Source organism: Corythoichthys intestinalis, chromosome 17, assembly GCF_030265065.1.
Source record: "Corythoichthys intestinalis isolate RoL2023-P3 chromosome 17, ASM3026506v1, whole genome shotgun sequence".
Lineage (NCBI taxonomy): Eukaryota > Metazoa > Chordata > Actinopteri > Syngnathiformes > Syngnathidae > Corythoichthys > Corythoichthys intestinalis.
In genome coordinates this window covers 12,066,116-12,082,490 of record NC_080411.1, presented here as the reverse complement: position 1 = coordinate 12,082,490, position 16,375 = coordinate 12,066,116, and positions in this window count along the sequence as shown.

Here is a 16,375-nt window from a genome sequence, read left to right as displayed (position 1 = left end):
TTTTGATTTTTTTTGTACTGCATTTGATATTACGGAGTAATATTTTTTAACTGTTACATGGCGCTCGTTTAACTCATTGGCTGCCATTGACAGCGCTAGACGTCACTTTCACTGAAACATGAGCCGGTCCTCCCAGTTTAAATGAATTGTAATTCTGTTGTTGTCAGTGACAGTCGATGAGTTACAGTAAATATATACTTTAAAATGTATATGTTTAATTATTATTTTATGATTTTTTTTATTTTAAGGACTATTTTCTCGTGATTATATTGTTATGCGATTTTATTTATTCACCCCCTCCCAGTCAAAATGGATTGGACGTCTAGCGCCGTCAATGGCGCTGATGAATTCAGCCAGTCTTCCCAGTTGAAATGAATTAGACGTCAAGCACCATCAAGTGGATGCAATGAGGGGGGAAAAAAAGAGAGTGTTAGCAAGGGCTGTAACTAGTGTGTAATCCTTTATGAACTTTTTTTGATATTATTTAAAATATATATGCATAATACTATAATGATTAATATTTAAAAATAATAATTGCTAATATTTAAAATTTTCTCTGAAAGGGTTAATTTACCTTTTCAGCATAAGCAGATTTTACGGGGTCCAGGCCCCCCCTGGTGGCCGAAAAGTGTCATTGCACATAATTGACTTTCCTATATATATAAGTTGTAAAGCAATAAAACCAACAAAAATGAATGAAATGAGCAAAAAAAAAATGTTTTTATAAAGGGTCAAAATTATTTTTCGAACAGATCATGTGACTAGCAACTTAGACGGTCATATAATTTTCAACATAAAAAAACTAGGAGGGCAATTTTATTCTTCAAATGATTTTTTTCTTTGAATTTTTTTTTTTTTTTTTTGATTGAAGCAACTTTTTGGGGGGATTAAATGATTTTAGACACAAATGTCGCAAAAAGGATTGCTTCAATCAAAGAAAACTTTTGCAATAAAAAATTAAGTGTTCAATTGCAATTTTTTCAATCTCAAATATTTTTTTCGCATTCAAAAACTTTTCCATGATTGAATTTTTTTATTTTTTTGATTGAAGTGAATTTTCTTTTTGGAAAAAAATGTTTTTGAAGCAATTCTTTTTTTGTTTTTTTTTTGTTTGAATAATAAAGACAAAAATGTCCTACTCAAAATGTGGCCCAAACACAAATCAACATTACTTCCATCAAAAAAAAAAAAAAACTTGACTTCAATCAAAAAAATTAATTAATTAATTAATTACTTTTTTTTTTTAAATCAAAGAAAAATAGCTTTTACATGCATTTTTTGTGTTTTTGGAGTTTGATATATTTTTGCATTCAAACACATTTTGTTTTGATTGAAGTGACTTTTTTGGGGGGGTTAAAAATATATTTTTTGATTCAAGCAACTTTTTTTTTTTTAATTGAAGTGACTTGTTTTTGATTGGATAATAAAGACACAAATCTACCTCCATATGGCTCCGCCCAGGGGATTCAATTTTTGACCGGGGTAACTACATTGGCACGACACCGGCGGGCGTACCATATTCAATGGATGACGATCTTGGCGAAAAGAATAGCCTAAGCAGCCTGATTTAGAATTCCCCTCAAGAATGATAGGGGGGAAAAAACGCTCATTGAAAACTTATTATAAATGTTCTTGTAAGTTAATTTTATTGCTGACACTGCGTTTCGGGGTCATCAACATGTTGTGCAACCCCCCTGCACAAAATTCAAACTCCGCCTATGCTTTTCAGCCAATATTATTAGTAAATGGTACCCAATTAGCAAAATTTACAAAAAAATAGTACCCAACCCGTCAAGGTACTTGATAATGTACCTTTTCAAATTGTTCCAAGTATCAGTTTGGCTGAAGTACTGTATTAATAAAAAGTAGTTAGAGAATTAGTAAATAGTACCTAGCTAGCAGAACTTACAAGAAATAGTACCTGGACAGTCAAATTACTTGATAATATTCCTTTTCGGGCCAGGGTACAAAAAATGGTTCCCAGTATCACTTCGGCTGAAGAACTGTATTAATAAAAAGTAGTTAGAGGATTGGTAAATAGTACCCAGTGAGCAAAACTTACAAGAAATAGCGGCCCGATGCGCAGTCATCAAACGTAATTTCGTTTTCATGTGCTGTGTGTCAAAGACTATGAAAGCAATCTGTATCTGTACAGTGGTATGAACCCTTTGGAATTTCTCACATTTCAGCATGAAATCACAATCAAATGTGATCTGATCTTTGTCAAAATCACACAGATGAAAAAAAGTGTCTGCTTTAACTAAAACCACTCAAACATTTATAGGTTTTCAGATTTTAATGAGGATAGTATGCAAACAATGACAGAAGGGGGAAAAAATAAGCAAGTGAACCATCACATTTCGCCATATACATATCGCCATATACATATTGCCATATACATATATATATGGCGGAAAACACTCAGGTGACTTGACCAAATTTCAAAATTGTCCTATATGCATGTGTGACACATTATTGGAAAGCTTAAAATCTCTTTTCGGAGGGAAGAACATTTTTGAACAGGAGGGTAAAAAAAAGTTTTTTTTAAACAGCAAAACCCTAACTGCGAGAGCAGAATTAAAGACGCCATGATTTTTACGAGATATTATCGTGTATTTAACTCATTTCGATCCAAAAACTCCATGTAGCATGTATCACCGAGTGTCAAGACACAGATGTGAAGGGCCACAGCCGGATTTTGGGGGGATTTTAGGGGTGAAACATGGTAATATAACAAGGGTCGCGATGCAGAAATCGCAGACATCAAGGACTGGTCGAGATTTGCTTTTTCATATATTTACCCTTTTAAATGTTTTTTTTTTCCTTTTTTTTTTTTTCTTTTTTTTTTTCCCAATTTTTCTTTGTTTGGAATGTTTTTTTATCATCTAACATATTGGGGGAAATGCGACAGTAACAAAAAAATACAATTAATCGATAGTTATGACGTACAGTGGGGCAAATAAGTATTTATTCAACCACTAATTGTGCAAGTTCTCCCATTTGAACATATTAGAGAGGCCTGTAATTGTCAACATGGGTAAACCTCAACCATGAGAGACAGAATGTGGAAAAAAAACCCAGAAAATCACATTGTTTGATTTTTAAAGCATTTATTTGCAAATCATGGTGGAAAATAAGTATTTGGTCAATACCAAAAGTTCATCTCAATACTTTGTTATGTACCCTTTGTTGGCAATAACGGAGGCCAAACGTTTTCTGTAACTCTTCACAAGCTTTTCACACACTGTTGCTGGTATTTTGGCCCTTTCCTCCATGCAGATTTCATCTAGAGCAGTGATGTTTTGGGGCTGTCGTTGGGCAACACGGACTTTCAACTCCCTCCACAGATTTTCTATGGGGTTAAGATCTGGAGACTGGCTAGGCCACTCCAGGACCTTGAAATGCTTCTTACGAAGCCACTCCTTTGTTGCCCTGGCTGTGTTTTTGGGATCATTGTCATGCTGAAAGACCCAGCCCACGTCTGGCCCGCACACAGGCTTAATAAATTGGTCAGCAGTACTGCTACCAGCATATGAAGTAGCTTACACACTAAATGCTGCTCCTCATTTACCCACTAAAAGGTAGCAGCACGCTAAGCAACATTACCCCGGGTGACCCTTTATTCCCAATTAACAACAATCAACAACAACAACAAAAAGAAAGTTGACTGCCAACGCTTCAAGGATAGGTGGAAATTGGAATATTTCTTCACTAAAATACACATCAACTGTGTCTGCCTCATTCACAAAGAGACTGTCGCTGTTTTTAAAGAGTTCAATGAGAGGGGATATTACCAAACAAGACACGCTGACATGTACGACAAGATTACAGAGAAGATACGTAGCAAGAAATTCAAGCAACTTGAAACTAGTTTAATTTTACAGCTGCAGTATTTCACAAGAGCCCGAGAGTCGAAAGAGAATGCCACAAAGGCTAGTTGCGAGATTGTTGAAATTATTAATTTAAAAAAAATAATAAAGCAAATGTGACACACAGAATGGCTTGCTAAAATTTGATTAAATATATTGTTCTACGTAAAGGATGTCAGCTAAGGTCGGCCCCCCACATTCTTACCACACCAAATCTGGCCCCCTTTGCAAAAAGTTTGGACACCCCTGCTTTACACAGATCAGTTGTCCTGGTCCCTTTGCAGAAAAACAGCCCCAAAGCATGATGTTTCCACTCCCATGCTTCACAGTGGTTATGGTGTTCTTCGGATGCAATTCAGTATTCTTTCTCCTTCAAACACGAGAACCTGTTTTTCTAGCAAAAAGTTCTATTTTGGTTTCATCTGACCATAACAAATTCTCCCAGTCCTCTTCTGGATCATCCAAATGCTCTCTCGCGAACCGCAGACGGGCCTGGACGTGTACTTTCTTCAGCAGGGGGACACGTCTGGCAGTGCAGGATTTGAGCCCATGGTGGCGCATTGTGTTACTGATAGTAACCTTTGTTACTGTGGTCCCAGCTCTCTGTGGGTCATTCACTAGCTCCCCCCGTGTGGTTCTGGGATTTTTGCTCACTATTCTTGTTATCATTTTGACGCCACGGGGTGAGATCTTGCATGGAGCCCCAGATCGAGGGAGATTATCAGTGTTCTTTTATGTCTTCCATTTTCTAATAATTGCTCCCACAGTTGATTTCTTTACACCAAGCGTTTTACCTATTGCAGATTCAGTCTTCCCAGCCTGGTGCAGGTCTACAATTTTGTCTTTGGTGTCCTTCGACGGCTCTTTGGTCTTGGCCATAGTGGAGTTTGGAGTGTGACTGACTGAGATTGTGGACAGGTGTCTTTTATACCGATAATGAGTTCAAACAGGTGCCATTAATAGTGGAGCCTCGTTAGACCTCGTTAGAAGAAGTTAGACCTCTTTGACAGCCAGAAATCTTGCTTGTTTGTAGGTGACCAAATACTTATTTTCCACTCTAATTTGGAAATAAATTCTTTAAAAATCAAACAATTTGATTTTCTGTTTGTTTTTTCACATTCTGTCTCTTATGCTTGAGGTTTACCCATGTTGACAATTACAGACCTCTCTAATCTTTTCAAGGAGGAGAACTTGCACAGTTGGTGGTTGACTAAATACTTATTTGTCCCACAGTAGGACAATTTTGATATTTGGCCAAATTGGGGGTCTCAGAGCGGAACTTCAAGTCACCTGATTGTTTTCCGCCATATATGTAAGTAGTTGAAGGATTTAGTAAATAGTTCCCATTTAGCCCAAACGTACAAGAAATAGTACCTGGCCAGTCAAAGGGACCTAATACGATATGATGTACCTTTGTTGGAAAGGGTACTAAAAAATGTTGCCCATTATCAGTTTGGCTGATGTATTAAACAATATAGAGGATAATATATGTGACTTCAAATTATGCCACAAATTATATCATGTCAGTCCGTATTACTCTATATCAACTGCAGTACCTGGTGAGCTAAGCTACATCATAATGTACACAAAGTCAAAATACCTTTTTTTCCCCCCTATTGTTATGAAGGTAATGTTCTTAGCAAATCTTGCCATTTCCAAGAATTGTCCCTGATCAAATTAATCATTTATCAAAGCTTCATAAAACCTAACGAGCGTGTCTCCTGCTGTTTTTGTGGTCACAGGCAGTTATTGTCTAGGCGACCCAAAAGCCTGACAAAAAAAAAATTATCTCCAGCGTCACTTTGCTCCCATTCCCACCGGAGAAGAAGTCAGATGACGAACAGCCTCGTGATTCTTTGTTTCTGGGAAACGGAGAAGCTGTTTTGCTCATTAGCTCTAGGAATTTGTGTTTGATGTCGGCGGAGGAACGCATTATGGAGCCAACTAAAGTTGGAATGGAAGGCAGACAATAGAGCTTTGTCAGTTCGGGGGTCAGAAAATGCAAGTGTCCTACCTGGCCTGTCAAAGATCTCAAGAGAATGAAAGGGCAACTGAAGAGCTTTCCGTATTTTGGTGTAATTTTACGAATATAAACTTTGGCCGAGTTTGTCAAAACAACCATGACATTATCAATAGGGATGTCCCGATCCAGGTTTTTGTACTTCCGATCCGATACCGATACTGGCCGATACCGACCTATCAGAGCATGTGTGTTAAAGTTTAAAGTTATTTAGCCTCCTTACTTAGTTGTCAGACTCATGTTGAAAAAGGTTTTAGTACCCTTGATAACAACTAGCCAGCTGAATTAGGTGAGTTTGAATAACACACAACGGTTGGTAACAAGAAACTGACCTGTTTATTCAGTGACAAACACAAAACATTACAAATAACAAACAGAAATGGCATAGTCAGTCAGTAAAACGTGCAGATAATATTGTAAACTGTCTTAAAAAAGCAAAACACACCAACAACCTCAATGGAAAATCCCACAAATCCCCCAAGCTATTAGATGCTTTTAATGTTTCGTGCATTAGTTACAAAAATTGCATAAAAAGCCTCTCAGGTTTAAATAAACGACTATTTCAGTATCAAGTTAACATTTTAAAACAGTAAATAAAATACTCAAGTCCCCATTCTGTATCAGCAGCTTTAAACTACATTCAATTCATTTAATTTTGCGAATCAACTGTTAAAGTTGTTAAAATTGCTCCCGTTATTCCATAATTTCCCTTCTGTCTACTTTCGACATGTGAAAGCTTTAAAACTGTTTTGAAGATAGATTCAAGTCAAGATTTTGCCGATTTACGAGTATTTTAGATAAAAAGTTAATGAGGTTCGCTTGGACGGTTCACAACAGCCTACTAGGGAAGTCTTCTCCTTTAAGATGGCGGCTGTTTACTAACGCATCTGGTTTTCGATACTTCAATGTTGCTAACGCCGTCGAGTCTGTCGTGTAGCATCTGGTTCTTTATACATATGATATCTATTATCTCCAGTAAAATGACGTTGACGTAGTTTGTTGCGACTGTCAGCAGAAGTCAGGTATTCTTGTGTTTTTTATCCAGTGGCATGAGTTGAGCTAAAGCCGTGAGTTGAGCATTGGCATTACCCGGGTCTAAGACAAGTTATGTTTACTTTCGGGACGCAATGCGGTCAGTTTCTCATTGCATCCCGAAGACCGCGCTGTGTATTAGTTCCGCTTTACTTGACATATTTCAATAATCGGAATTTGGATGTTTGTGAATCGTTCTCGAATCTTCAGCGGCCGAATCGCGTGTTGGATGGTGCGTCTTTATTCACGTGAGATAATGGCTCGTCATCCAGAATGAATTCTTCGGCAATGACTCTTGTTATTCCCTGGGCTTTGGGACTGTCGAGTGCCAGTTTGTCACGCATAGCAAAAGTTTCTGCCATTGTTAGTTGCGTAGGACCTTTCTTTTTGTCTTGGGTTTTCTTAACATACTCCTCATATTGTTTGTGGTGGTATTTCGCTAAATACTTGATTAGGTTAGTTGCATTAAAACTTCTTACAGCTTTACCACTACGCTTGACTTTATTGTGGCATATGTTGCTCTCTGCCTCTTCGTCTTTGTCGTCCTTTAAGGTGCAATGATCCCACACAACTGACATTTTTACCGATAAAGTCTCTCGGTAAATTGGGAGACGATAATGTAAATGTTGTGTGTTGAAGGTGTGCCGTAAAATGCGGACCGGATTTTAGGGAAACCGAAGCAAAAACTGGAATGGATTATGTAAATCGGTGCGCTGGAAAACCCGGACCGGATTTTTTAAAAAAAAACTGGATCGGAAGTCTGGATCGGAATTTTTCCCGTGTTCCGATCCGGTACCGATGCGCATTTTTTGCCCATATCGGCGTCCGATCCGATCCAAATATCGGATCGGGACATCTCTAATTATCAACACGTAATTGCAAGGATAATTTGCGTCTTTTTTAGTTTTTTTGCACTCCGTTAAATGTCCCTTCCCAAACTCGGAAGTGTGACGTAGAACCCCGACGCAACAGAAAACGAGTATCCACAGCTAGCATAGCAGCAACAACTATATCAGTGATATTTCCACCAAAGGTAACCATTCAGGATCGCTCTTTCGTGACGCTACCGATGGCAAAGGCTCCCAGGATAGATGATCTACAATTAATTCCTTCATGTTTAAACCTGAGGCGTCAGATGAGGACGATTTACTTGACACAGCAAATGTCGTCATGATGCCAATTGGCAGCTTGACACTTCATGAACGGGAGAGTGAGTGGTAAGCCTAAGTCCAGCATCGTGATTTTTCTATTTGAGAGAATGCGATTACATGGTGGTATACAGTGCCTTGCAAAAGTATTCGGCCCCCTTGAACCTTGCAACCTTTCGCCACATTTCAGGCTTCAAACATAAAGATATCAAATTTTAATTTTTTGTCAAGAATCAACAACAAGTGGGACACAATCGTGAAGTGGAACAAAATTTATTGGATAATTTAAACTTTTTTAACAAATACAAAACTGAAAAGTGGGGCGTGCAATATTATTCGGCCCCTTTGCGTTAATACTTTGTAGCGCCACCTTTTGCTCCAATTACAGCTGCAAGTCGCTTGGGGTATGTTTCTATCAGTTTTGCACATCGAGAGACTGACATTCTTGCCCATTCTTCCTTGCAAAACAGCTCGAGCTGGATGGAGAGTGTTTGTGAACAGCAGTCTTCAGCTCTTTCCACAGATTCTTGATTGGATTCAGGTCTGGACTTTGACTTGGCCATTCTAACACCTGGATACGTTTATTTTTGAACCATTCCATTGTAGATTTGGCTTATGTTTTGGATCATTGTCCTGTTGGAAGATAAATCTCCGTCCCAGTCTCAGGTCTTGTGCAGATACCAACAGGTTTTCTTCCAGAATGTTCCTGTATTTGGCTGCATCCATCTTCCCGTCAATTTTAATCTTCCCTGTCCCCTGCTGAAGAAAAGCAGGCCCAAACCATGATGCTGCCACCACCATGTCTGACAGTGGGGATGGTGTGTTCAGGGTGATGAGCTGTGTTGCTTTTACGCCAAACATATCGTTTTGCATTGTGGCCAAAAAGTTCAATTTTGGTTTCATCTGACCAGAGCACCTTCTTCCACATGTTTGGTGTGTCTCCCAGGTGGCTTGTGGCAAGCTTTAAACGAGACTTTTTATGGATATCTTTGAGAAATGGCTTTCTTCTTGCCACTCTTCCATAAAGGCCAGATTTGTGCAGTGTACGACTGATTGTTGTCCTATGGACAGACTCTCCCACCTCAGCTGTAGATCTCTGCAGTTAATCCAGAGTGATCATGGGCCTCTTGGCTGAATCTCTGATCAGTTTTCTCCTTGTTCGAGAAGAAAGTTTGGAAGGACGGCCGGGTCTTGGTAGATTTGCAGTGGTCTGATGCTCCTTCCATTTCAATATGATGGCTTGCACAGTGCTCCTTGAGATGTTTAAAGCTTGGGAAATCTTTTTGTATCCAAATCCGGCTTTAAACTTCTCCACAACAGTAACTCGGACCTGCCTGGTGTGTTCCTTGGTTTTCATAATGCTGTCTGCACTTTAAACAGAACCCTCAGACTATCACAGAGCAGGTGCATTTATACGGAGACTTGATTACACACAGGTGGATTCTATTTATCATCATCGGTCATTTAGGACAACATTGGATCATTCAGAGATCCTCACTGAACTTCTGGAGTGAGTTTGCTGCACTGAAAGTAAAGGGGCCGAATAATATTGCACGCCCCACTTTTCAGTTTTTTATTTGTTAAAAAAGTTTAAATTATCCAGTAAATGTTGTTCCACTTCACGATTGTGTCCCACTTGTTGTTGATTCTTGACAAAAAAATTAAATTTCAAATCTTTATGTTTGAAGCCTGAAATGTGGCGAAAGGTTGCAAGATTCAAGGGGGCCGAATACTTTTGCAAGGCACTGTATATTTTCCATGCTCTCCACATAGCTAAAACTGGATATTAGGTTGTGGGATAGCTCCTACCGATCTAAAGATGGTAAAGCTAGCCCAAATGTGGCTAAATAAATGATATACATTATTGATTTTTCAAAATAAATGACAAAACGATTTTATTTTCCAGGTGTTGTTGTAAACCTTCAAGTAATAACCCTTCCAAGAGTATGCCTGTGTCGTCAGGAGATCCCAGACGTGAGAGCCAAACTTGAGGAGGCTGAAGCACTGACAGGGGCATGAATTACATTTAAAAAAATAAAACCATAAATTGTAAACAACATTGACATATTTTGTTGACTGTTTAATATATTCTATTGGTATATAATATGTTGTAATTACTAAAGATGTGCCGATCGATCGGGTCCGATCACGTCATTTTCAAAGTATCGGAATCGGCAAAAAAATATCGCACATGCCTTTTTTTTTAAGACATGTATATTTTTTTATTTAATCGTTTTCTAATTGTATTTAACGTGACAGACAAAATGTCTTACACTCGTCCAGAGTCTTTAGTTTTTGGCTTAAAATAGGGCTATCAAATTTATCGCGTTAACTGCGGTAATTTTTTAAAAAATTAATCACGTTAAAATATTTAACGCAATTACCGCATGCGCTGCACGACCCACTCACACACTGTCGTGTTCAATCTATAATGGCACCATTTTATCTATACATAGAGGTAAAAGGCAGCGTAAAATGAATAGAGTGAAATTTGGCAGTCTTTGGAACTATTTTTTAATTGACTAAAGCCTTAAAATCCCTCTCTCAACAACTAGAAATATCGTGAGAAGCAATGTGGGGAAGAAAAGTAGTGGTTGATCTTTTTCTTAACACCCTATGTTATTTCCCAACGCAGAGAAGATATATCAATTGGTGCCACTACGCACAGTCATGGTTGCACTTCCCATCATGCATTTGGCAGAACAGTTAAATGGCTACAGTATAATTTACTGAAAGCTCAACAAATACACTAGATGGCAATATTTAGTCACAATATACAAAGTCACATTTATCCTTTAAGAATTACATGTCTTTCTATCCGTGGATCCCTCTCACAGAAAGAATGTTAATAATGTAAATGCCATCTTGAGGATTTATTGTCATAATAAACACATACAGTACTTATGTACTGTATGTTGAATGTATATATTTGTCCGAGTTTTATTCATTTTTTTCTTAATGCATTGTCAAAATGTATATGATCGGGAAAAATTATGGGGAATGATTGGAATTGAATTGGGAGCAAAAAAAAGCAATCAGATCAGGAAATATCGGAATCGGCAGATACTCAAACTAAAACGATCGGGATCGGATCGGGAGCAAAAAAACATAATCGGAACAACCCTAGTAATTACATTACATTCTGAAACAATATTCAATAGGCCACAATAATAAGTGATACCAGATGTATGTTGAATCGGCATCAGCTTTCGCTGTCAGATTGTGACACAACAAGGTAAAGTTATACCTAGCAAACAATGGCACACATCAAAGAACATAAATTTAGTAAGCAACACAAAGTTAGGATAGCAACGGACTAGCGCAACATTGAAAAATGATAATGGCAGTGGGAAATATGTATTTACTCTTTTCTGTAGCATTAAGTGTTCTCTATACAAAGATAAATCATTATTATTAAAATATGAAGGTAACTAGATTTTTCTTTTAAAAATGTGTACTGTATATATGACTAGTTTATGATTTTATTTCATCAAAATTTGCCACATTTATTTCTCCTGTCATCGTCACCTGATGTCGCAGACGGAAGAAATTCAGCATCTGGCAGGCCTCATAGGATCTCTTCAGTCGTCATCGCTGGACACCGCATCACTTGGGTCATCATATGACTCGACCCACTCGCTCTTGATTTTGGGAAACTGGGTGGTGACTGACTTGCGACGCTTTTTTCATCGTGTTGAGGGTTTCCGCCACCTAATTTCTTATGTTTGGCTTCCTGGAGAAAAAAAAAAACCACAGCAGCATGAAAATATTGGATGAATCCTAATTTTAATTTAATAATTTTTAATAATAATTTCTTGGTGATCAAGTAATAATGCCCCAGTCAAAGCAGCATCTAGTTGACGCTATTGTTCCCTCTTCAAATAGGCAGACCTTGATGTTGATGCTGTAGTACAATAGTCATTGTTTTATTGAGATGTATTTGGTACATTCGGGCCTGGCAGGTGGATTGTTTTATATACAGGCTTTATATTTACCCTGTGACAGGCCAAAAAACAACGAGCCAAGGACCTATTTGCTGCTGGGGACATTTGAATTTACACAATTCCTATTGATATAGTAATAAAATCGCATGAGTAGACGACCTGTCAGCAAACCTATCTACTTATGACAGGCCAACAACAACAAAATGTCGCACTTCAACAAACAGGCAGTAGGAGTCCCCTTCGTTTATCAAGAAAAGCCAGTAATGGTCTACTTACGCCTTTGTAAAACCAAAGTTGCATTATTGTAGGTTTTCAAAGCTGTCGTCGCTGAAATGATGAAAACAATGGTCAAAACGGTCAAAACTTTGCAGACGTTTTTTTGGACCTCTCATAGTCTCGAGTCATCCTGTGAGCAATTCATTGCTTCACATCGAGATGGCATGACGAATCTCGCGAGTAAAACCCAGAAAATGTTTGCAATATATGGCGAGGATAGCATCGTGCTATATTTCCGTGTTCAGAGTGATGGCGACGCTCCCAGGAAGTTACGTCATCAGGTAGCGGTTGGCAGGGCGGCGCGTCCCCCGTTGTCATGGTGTTGCTATGGCCATAACTCATAAATTACGCGGTCAGTTATTTATTTTTTATTTTTTTTATGTGACTTTTTGAGACAGCGAATGATGCATTTAATACAATTCAACCGAGTAAAACATTCAAGAACGAAATCCGAAAAGCTCTTCAGTTGCCCTTTAAAAAGGGTAACTGATCAATTAAGGTACTGAAATAATACCAGGTCAGTCTTAGCTAGCAGCAGGGAATTGGCAGCTAAACTGCTCACCGTTAGCTCCAGTAGCATTAGCAACAATTAATCGATTAACTTGAATATTCGATTATTTTTAAAAAATCGAATTAAATTTTGCTGCCTTGGGTATTCGTTTAGTGAAAGTGGCGTTGTAATGGTTTTTTTTGTAAATTTTTGCATTTAGTTTTATTGATTTGGGTGGATACACTGCCCTCTAGTCTGCTTCATTTCACGTGGCTTAATCCAGCTGCCCCCTGTTAAGACCAACATAAGCTAAGTTTTTGTTTGAGGTAATTTTTTTTTTTTAACGCATTCGTGATTTAGTTTATAGGTATATTTGGCCGTTTTTTGTTTTTTTTTGGGGGGGGGGTACATGTCTGAACCATTTGTTTAGCATTGTAAAAAAAAAAAAAAAAAAAAAAACGTTAGCATATTATAGCATTTAAGCTAGCGGACTTTAGCCTATTAATCTTTTGTTGTACACAGATCCTCATTTATTTATTTTTTTATACTGTTTGAGGCTCAGCTCAGGTATTTTAATTTTTAATGTTCCTTATCCAATTATTCGAACTAACTACTTCATCAATTAATCGACTACTAAAATAATCGGCAGCTGCAATGATTAATCGATTAACTCGAATATTCAATTATTTTTAAAAAATCGAATTAAATTGTGCTGCTTCGAGTATTCGTTTAGTTAAAGTGGCGTTGTAACGGTTTGTTTTGAAAGTGTTTGCATTTAGTCTTATTGATTTGGGTGGATACACTGCCCTCTAGTCTGCTTCATGTCACGTGGCTGAATCCAGCTGCTCCCCGTTAAGACCAACATAAGCTAAGTTATTATATTGTATTGTATTTATTTATTTATTCATTCATTTGTGGGAATACGTGTGTGGACCATTTGTTAAGGGCATTGTTAAAATTTAAAAAAAAACATGAGCATATTATAGCATTTTAGCTAGCGGATTTTAGCCTATTAATCTTTTGTTGTACACAGATCCTCATTTATTTATTTTTTTATACTGTTTGAGGCTCAGCTCAGGTATTTTAATTTTTTATGTTCCTTATCTGATTATTCGAACTAACTACTTCATCGATTAATCAACTACTAAAACAATCGATAGCTGCAGCCCTACTGGTAATGTTCATTGATTCAAAACTTCAAAACAAAAATTATATTGACATACACGTGTTAATCATCCCTTAACTATCCAGGAATGCAAAAAATAAACATGTCTTAAGACCACTCAACATTGTGTGTCTAAATAAAAAAAAAAATCAACTATAACCGAAAAAAATTCGTACTCAGGGATCAGCAAAAAAAAAGTTTAGTAAGTCTAAAAAATGTTAACAGCTTCCTACTTGTATTTTGCTGGTTAGCAAATTCACACAGTTTAATGTTAACTCTGTGGTCGGGCTTTTAGTAGCAAAATTAGCAGTGTGTTCCCCACCTCCACAACATTGATTTATTTTTACATTATTTACAGTGGCTGCTACTGCGAGTGGTCGAAAAAAAAATTCAAAGGGGGCGGAGGAGGTGGCATGTTGTCGACATGTTGCATTTTTGTGAGGGCTGTGAGTGCGTGTGTTGGGGGTTGTGGGGGCAAAGGGGTGTCAAGTCATCAGCCAATCAAAAGTGCGTTTGAGGGAAAAAAATGGACTGGTACATTCAGCAAGTCAAAAGATGGAAATGTAAGTCTGAACGTAATGGAAATCACTTAATAATGGTAGGGTCAATTCTATACTTACAACATTTGGGAAGGCATTCTAAATTAGCTATATAAAAGTTATTATATAATGCAAATAAGGTTGCTTAAAAGTTGGTGGGGACAATTTAAACATCCTGAAATGTTTGTAGTGTTATGTCCCTACCGTCCCTATGGAAACCTACGCCCTTGCAGGAGGAGCAGTGTGGTTTTCGTCCAGGCCGTGGAACAGTGGACCAGCTCCACACCCTCGGTAGGGTCCTCGAGGGTGCATGGGAGTTCGCCCAACCAGTCTACATGTGTTTTGTGGATCTGGAGAAGGCGTTCGTGCCTCGGAGAGTCCTGTTGGGGATGCTCCGGGAGTACGGGGTACCGAACCCCTTGGTAAGGACTGTTCAGTTCCTGTACGACCGGTGTCAGAGTTTGGTCCGCATTGCCGTCAGTAAGTCCAATTCATTCCCAGTGAGGGTTGGACTCCACCAAAGCTGCTCTTTGTCACCGATTCTGTTCACAATTTTTATGGACAGAATTTTTAGGGGCAGCCGAAGCATTTAGGGGATCCGGTTTGGTGACCTCAGCATTGCGTCTCTGCTTTTTGCAGATGATGTGGTCCTGTTGGCTTCATCAGGCCATGACCTTCAACCCTCACTGGAGCGGTTCGCAACTGAGTGTGAAGCAACAGGGATGAAGATCAGCGCCTCCAAATCCGAGACCATGGTCCTAAGTCGGATAAGGGTGGTGTGTCGTCTCCGGGAGGGGGATGAGATCCTGCCCCAAGTGGAGGAGTTCAAGTATCTTGGGGTCTTGTTCATAAGTGAAGGTGGGAGGGAGCGGGAGCTCAACGGGCGGATTGGTGCAGCATCTGCAGTAATGCGGACTCTGCACCGGTCCGTATAGTGGTGAAGAAGGAGCTGAGCCGAAAGGCGAAGCTCTCGATTTACCAGTCGATCTATGTTCCTACCCTCACCTATGGTCACGAGCTGTGGGTCATGACCGAAAGAACAAGATCCCGGATACAAACGGCCGAAATGAGTTTTCTCCGCAGGGTATCCGGGCTCTCCCTTAGAGATGGAGTGAGAAGCACAGTCATCCGGGAGGGACTCTGCGTCGAGCCGCTACTCCTCCACATTGAGAGGAGCCAGCTGAGGTGGCTCAGGAATCTGGTTCGGATGCCACATGGACGCCTCCCCGGACCGGTGTTCTGGGCAGGTCCCACCGGCGGAAGGGCCCCGGGGACGACCCAGGACACGCTGGAGAGACTACTATGTCTCTCGGCTGGCCTGGGAACGCCTTGGGATCCCACCGGAGGAGCTGGTTGAAGTGGCTGGGGAGAGGGAAGTCCGGACTTCCTTGCTAAAACTGCTGCCCCCACAACCCGACCTCGGAGCAAGCGAAAGATGATGGTATGGTATGGTAATTGTCATGACAGTGTCATGTCATAATTATGATTGTCTAATGACAGTCTTATGGCACCACTGACAAATAAAGTGTTGCCAAATACCATAACTAGCAATTAATGAAACAACTGGAACAGTAACTGAAGAAATAATTAGCACAGAACATGAATTTTGATTGTCATTTACATCTGTAGCGCTGCAATTCATGCTAGGAGACATGTTGGACAACAACAGTGTTGGTGGCAGTAGAGGTTGACTGATGGCCAAATGAAGCTTCTTGAAGCAATGAAGCTTTGCAGCCATTTGGTTCACAGCTTCATGGTGGTTCATTTGGTCTTATGACAGTCGTACGATGCTGCTGTCAAATAAAGTGTTACCTGTTAATATATTTTGATGTAAATATCCCATAATCCAGTGAAGACAGCTGTAGCTTATAGTCCGGTGCAGTATATCAATG